The sequence below is a fragment of the Triticum aestivum genome, chromosome 4A (assembly GCF_018294505.1).
Source record: "Triticum aestivum cultivar Chinese Spring chromosome 4A, IWGSC CS RefSeq v2.1, whole genome shotgun sequence".
NCBI lineage: Eukaryota > Viridiplantae > Streptophyta > Magnoliopsida > Poales > Poaceae > Triticum > Triticum aestivum.
Genome location: NC_057803.1, coordinates 268,264,677 through 268,270,997, shown reverse-complemented (window position 1 = coordinate 268,270,997; position 6,321 = coordinate 268,264,677). Strand labels below are relative to the sequence as shown.

Genomic DNA, 6,321 nt, shown 5'->3' with positions numbered 1-6,321 from the left:
GGTGGATTGTTTGTGGGCACCTGGGGTAATCCAGTGTTGTCCAAGGAGATCTCGGGGAATCCGTGTGATCATCCTATGGTCCGCCCCCAGGCTCAAAGGGATCATAAAATTATTCATGCTAGAAACTTCCGCATGCAGACACAAGCCATTATGGGCTCTAGCATAGTTGAGTATGTCGCGTGACCTCTTTCAGTGGTAAACTAGCAGATGTAGGGGATTGTAGGTGGTATGGTTTACCCGTCGAAAGGGCTAATGCTTCTGAAAGACTGTATCTCGGTCATCCGTTTCTCAAACATCATGTAGTGTGAGAAATCAAACGGAGGAGATTGAGTCTTGTGGGGAAAAGTGCGCAAACCTCTGCAGAGTGTACAAACTAATCATGGTTAGCCGTGTCCCCGGTTATGGACATCTTGAGTATCTGGTGCTTGAATTATTATGTTGATCTCATCACTTTACTTAATTAATTTGTTGGGTTAATGATTATTAATTTTGGGATTGAGATGGGGTTACCATTCTCAATGTTTTCAACAAAATTGTAGTTAAATAAAATATATTCCTTTGTTGTAGGGAAAAATTAGCTTTATGCAAAAATAACCATAGAGCCTCCACCAGCCAAATATGCATATAGTTATAGCTGCTACTTGTTCATTGCCCTATAGTGTTATTTTGCTAGCATAATCCATGTGCTGACCCGTTTCGGGCTGCAACATATTATGTTGTAGACTTTTCATATGAAGAGTAAGGTGCGTTAGGTCATTGTCTTGCACTCAGCTATGTCGTTCGAGTTGATGGACTCATTTTACCTTCGAAGCCTACCGCTGTTATCTTCATTAGATGGCCTTCAGCCATATTACTGTAATAAGTACTCTCTTTTGAGATATTTGATGTAATATGTGTGTGATTGAATAACAAATCCGTATTATCTTTAATCAGGTTCACCAATTCCAAAGCTACATCAAGACCACATGGTAAGTATATGCATCACATCCATGTGCATGATGATTTCTTGCTACTGTACATATTGTTTGCAAGAGGGAATCATGAATATGGAGGTACATTTCCTATATTCACATTGTTTGCTCTGATGCATATAGCCAAGATACATGTAACTCATTGCTTGCTCCGTCATGGTTATGCATTCACATGCTCTTATATTCCATATTAACATGATTGCATAAATGTAGGGGGAGCCTATGCATGTTACATGTCTTTCCAAAGCTTTACTTGTTATTCTTCGTATATTTATCTAAATCTTTGATGTATGTTGTCATCAATTACCAAAAAGGGGGAGAATGAAAGCACAAGTGCTCCCTGGGTGATTTTGGTAATTAATGTCAACATATCTCTTGTTGGACTAATATTTCAGACGAGTTCAACAGTGGAGTGGCTTGGACAAGAGGATGTGGAACCCCTTCAAGATGCTAAGAACAAAGATTGGCAAAAGCTCAAGACAATACATTTTTATTTTAGTGATCCAAGATCAATTGAGTCCATAGGAAAAGCCAATACTATTAAAAGGGGATGAAGTGTTGCTTAATGGCTTTCTTGCTCAAAGGTCTTAGTGATATGCTCCAAAGGCCTCAACCACTTTCTCATTTCGACATATGTCCTAAACCTAAAGCCCCCCACCGATTTGATCTATCTCGCGCAACCAAGTTCACTTGACATAGCCACCGCCAGAAACCCTAATCAATTCAGTCTCACCGAGATGGGCTTGCAAACTCTCTGTTACATGTTGCAACTCTTTCGGTCTCACCGAGATATGCCGTCGGTACCATCGAGTTTCCTTGACCAACTCTCTGTTTTGCTTATTACCAAAATCAGTCTCACCGAGTTTGTGTAATTGGTCAAACCGAGTTGAGGTTTTACCCTAACCCTAGCACATCGGTTCCACCGAGTTGATCATCGGTCCCACCGAAAACACTAACGTTCACATTTTGAACCATATAGGTCTGACCGAGTTTATCGATTCGGTCCCACCGAGTTCGGTGAATTGTGTTTAACGGCTAGATCTTGTGTGGAGGCTATATATACCCCTCCACCATCCTCCAATCGTTGAAAGAGCCATCAGAACGTGCCTACACTTCCAGCATTCATTTTCTAAGAGAGAACCACCTACTCATGTATTGAGACCAAGATATTCCAATCTAACCACAAGAATCTTGATCGCTAGCCTTCCCCAAGTTGCTTTCCACTCAAATCATCTTTCCACCATATCCAAATCTATGAGAGAGAGTTAAGTGTTGGGGAGACTATCATTTGAAGCACAAGAGCAAGGAGTTCATCATCAACACACCATCTATTATCATTTGGAGACTGGTGCTCCTAGATTGGTTAGGTGTCACATGGGAGCCTCCGTCAAGATTGTGGAGTTGATCCAAGGAGTTTGTAAGGGCAAGGATATAGCCTACTTCATGAAGATCTACCCAAGTGAGGCAAGTCCTTCGTGGGAGATGTCCATGGTGGGATAGACAAGGTTTCTTCTTCGTGGACCCTTCATGGGTGGAGCCCTCCGTGGACTCGCACAACCGTTACCCTTCGTGGGTTGAAGTCTCCATCAACGTGGATGTACGATAGCACCACCTATTGGAACCACACCAAAAATCTCCATATCTCCAATTGCGTTTGCACACTCCAATCCCATCCCTTTACTTTCTTGCAAATTGCATGCTTTAGTTTCAGCTGCTCATGTACTCTTGCCATGCTTGCTTGAAATATATTGTGAATGTTTAAAATTGTGCTCAAACTCCACCTTAACTTAAAGAACTTAAAAACCGCTACTTTTCTTTGTCGAGGGTCTAATCACCCCCCCCTCTAGACACGTCTTCTCGATCCTACACTTCTTCAAAACAATATGTTGGATATGCGTCAAATAATAATATTTGGATTTTCATTTGCAGTTGAAAAATATTTTATGGAATATTTATTAAGCCCCAAAATAAATTTTGTAAAAATATTTTGTCTTATATTGGACTACAAGAATGATGAGGTCGTCAATACCATTATTACACCCACAGCCCCTGCTGCTATACATACTGGACCAATTACTAGAGCTCGTGCACGCCAATTTAATTACCAGGTACTTTCGTTTCTTGGTAACGATTCTAATGTTCATGAGAATATGATGCTGCCTATATTGGATACACTTGTTTTGCTTACAAATGAAGGGCCTGTCTTGGACAAGAAAGATGAACCTTGGAGCAAGTTCAAGCATGAAGATGATGGCGTGCGCAAGGGGAACAAGAACGGAGTTACAAGTGATGATTCCAGGACTTTGAAGCCACCATAATGAGTGCATGAAGCCTTGGACGAAATATAAAATATGCCACTTCAAAAAATTTGTCCAGAGGCTATTCTAGGTGCTGTGTCACCTTATTTTTGGGCTAGGACCATGTAATTTTGAAATACTTGATTATAGGCTATTTTTTGAGTCTGTATGTGTGGGGAAACAAGAGTTAGGGTTGGTTTCGGACCCCTCCTCCAAGGGCCATGAAATTCCGCCTCTCTCCTCCATATATAGAGCCCTTAGGGCACCGTGTATACTTTCTGTTTTGTTTAGATTATAAGTTCGCCATAGCTGCAACTTCACGTACTTCTTATGTGTTCAACAACCAGACTAAGGCATCACAAAACCCCACCTTCATTAATAAATCTTTCCTCTTATATTTGCAATACCCAGATTGCAATCTCAGTTTCTTACTTGTTCTTTGTTTGCTCGCAGGAAACATACCCTCGTGGTCAGGTTGATCGTGCTCCAGCATGGTCAATAACCTATCAGAAGTTGGTTTAGCGCTTGCTAAGGTGCCACGTCTCGCATGTTCATAGTCGGATCGTCAAGGTCGACTCCCATAGAAAACGATGGCCATGATCTCATCGAAACATCAAGAAACCTTCGCCTCTATCAAAGAATGTTCACTGTTTTATAAAGTAGCAATAATGTTTTACTATGTGTTCTGGTATTTGGTTTTATATTTTATTTAGATATATTTTTACTTCTATAGAGGAGGTTTAAAAAAAGAGAGAGAAACCGCACACACGTGCACAATGCCGTCGGGCAGCCCAGCTCCTTTTCCTCGCACGCGCACGCAGCCTAGCAAGCAGGTCGGCCCATTTCGGCGTAGACCGCAGCCCAGACTGGCATCTCACCCCGCAATTTTGCCCCTTTCTTCTCTGTGTGCCACTTGCGAGCGGGTCCCGCACTTCATCCCCTTCCTCCACCCGTGTTCGTCCTGGAGTCCACTCCCAAACCAGATTCGATCACTATCCCCACACCCTAGACCCTGGAATCCACCTATAAGGTATTCCCGAGTCCTCCTCCGCAGATTTTCGCAAAATCGGAGTTCTCCTGTGCACTAGAACGGCGGCCCGATCTCGCCGGAGTCCGCTGAAGCTGAAGCTCCGCTGCCGCCGATTTCTTCAGCACCGAGGGTCCGTAGCATCTCTTTACTCCTCTGTCTTGATATTCTTACCCTCCCCTATCTTCCTCATATTATATTCACGCAGAGACGCCCCAGAGTCGAGCAAACGGAGCTCGCCCAGAAATCCACTGCCACCGTTGCTCCAGCCTGACCTCACCGACGCTAACAGAAGGACCGGTCGTCCCTGAGGTAGTTTGCGTGTTCGCCGCATCCCTCCTCACCTCGTAGTATTTTCCCCTAGCTCGGGAGGCCTCTCCAGCAAGAGCACGCTCAAAATCCGAGCCAGCCGCACCGTCTTCCTGAACTTCGGCGGCCATCGAGCCCCTGTCTATCCGGTGAGTCATCCCATCCGTTGGATCTCTCTCTCTAACGGCCTAGATTACATCGTGTTTTTTTATTTCCCAAACCACTTTTCTTTATGTTGCGGTCGTCCGCTCTTCAGCCATCGCAGTGAACACCATCTAGCCAATCCTGTCACACCACGTGGCACATCCACAGCTACCGAAGCAGTTCTTCCAGGAACACTGTTTTGGCAAATTTCTTTTTGGGCAGATTTCATTTCAAATTTCCATTTTGGTATATCTTGAGATCCGTAACTCCAAATTCATTGATTCTTTTTCCTGTGTACTCGTAGTGACCATGAGAATTGATGCGGAGCATCCTATGGACATCACCATGTCAAGAGTCCATTCGGCGAGTGACACGTGCGACATCTACTTCACATACATAAAGGTGAATCATCTCCTTTACACGTGATCACTTGACTCCTTCGAGGATGGTATACTACTTGACACTCCACTCATGTGCATGTATAGATATTGTCGGAACGCCATAGACAACGAGGAGGAGTGCAAATGCAAGTGTACAAATACACCATCCATGAGGGAAGCCTAAAAGTGACAACGGAAGAAGACGGAGCTGCTGAAGCTACAGCGGCCGGACATCTGGGCGAGAGGCCGGACATCCGGCGCCTGTGCGGCCGCCCAGGAGCTGCACCAACAGACGGCCAAGAGCTTCAGTGGCCGGACATCCAGCGCCGGCCCGAACATCCGGCGCCTCAGCAATGCCCGGACATCCGGCGGCCAACCCCGGAAATCTGGCGACGACTATCCAGAGAAGACTGGAATGGCCTGTTCCAAGCCGGACATCCGGCCCGTGCCCCGGACATCCGGCCTCCCGCGAATGGGCGGACATCCGTCCCTGATACGTCTCCAACGTATCTATAATTTTTGATTGTTCCCTGCTATTATATTATCAACCTCGGATGTTTTATATGCATTTATATGCTATTTTATATGATTTTTGGGACTAACCTATTAACCTAGAGCCTAGGGCTAGTTTTTGTTTTTTTCCTTGTTTTAGAGTATTGCAGAAAAGGAAAATCAAACGGAATCCAATTGACCTGAAACTTCACAGAACATATTTTTGGAGCAGAAGAAGTCTACGGAGTATCGGAGATGGACCAGGAGAGTCCCGGACTGCCCACGAGGGTGGGGGGGCGCCCACCCCCCCTGGGCGCGCCCCCTGCATCGTGGAGAGCCCGGAGATCCATCGACGTACTTCTTCCTCCTATATATCCATATACCCTAATAACTTCAGGGAGCATAATATATCGGGATTTCTGCCGCCAGAAGCCTCCGTAGCCACTGAAAACCAATCTAGACCCGTTCCGGCACCCTGCCAGAGGGGGCAATCCATCTCCGGTGGCCATCTTCATCATCCCGTCGCTCTCCATGACGAGGAGGGAGTAGTTCTCCCTCGTGGCTAAGGGTATGTACCAGTAGCTATGTGTTTGATCTCTCTCTCTCGCTCTCTCTCTCTCTCTCTTTCTCGTGTTCTTGAGGTGGTACGATCTTGATGTATCACCAGCTATGCTATTATAGTTGGATCTTATGATGTTTCT

At 45.1% G+C, this 6,321-nt stretch overlaps 1 long non-coding RNA gene across 1 annotated transcript; it reads left to right on the top strand.

Moving 5' to 3' along the window:
- Positions 1-4,114: 4,114 nt before the first annotated feature.
- Positions 4,115-5,705, top strand: LOC123081965 (uncharacterized). Its single transcript, XR_006438874.1, has 3 exons — positions 4,115-4,428; positions 4,504-4,753; positions 5,053-5,705. It is a non-coding gene; the product is annotated as an uncharacterized lncRNA (long non-coding RNA).
- The last annotated feature ends 616 nt before the right edge of the window (positions 5,706-6,321 follow it).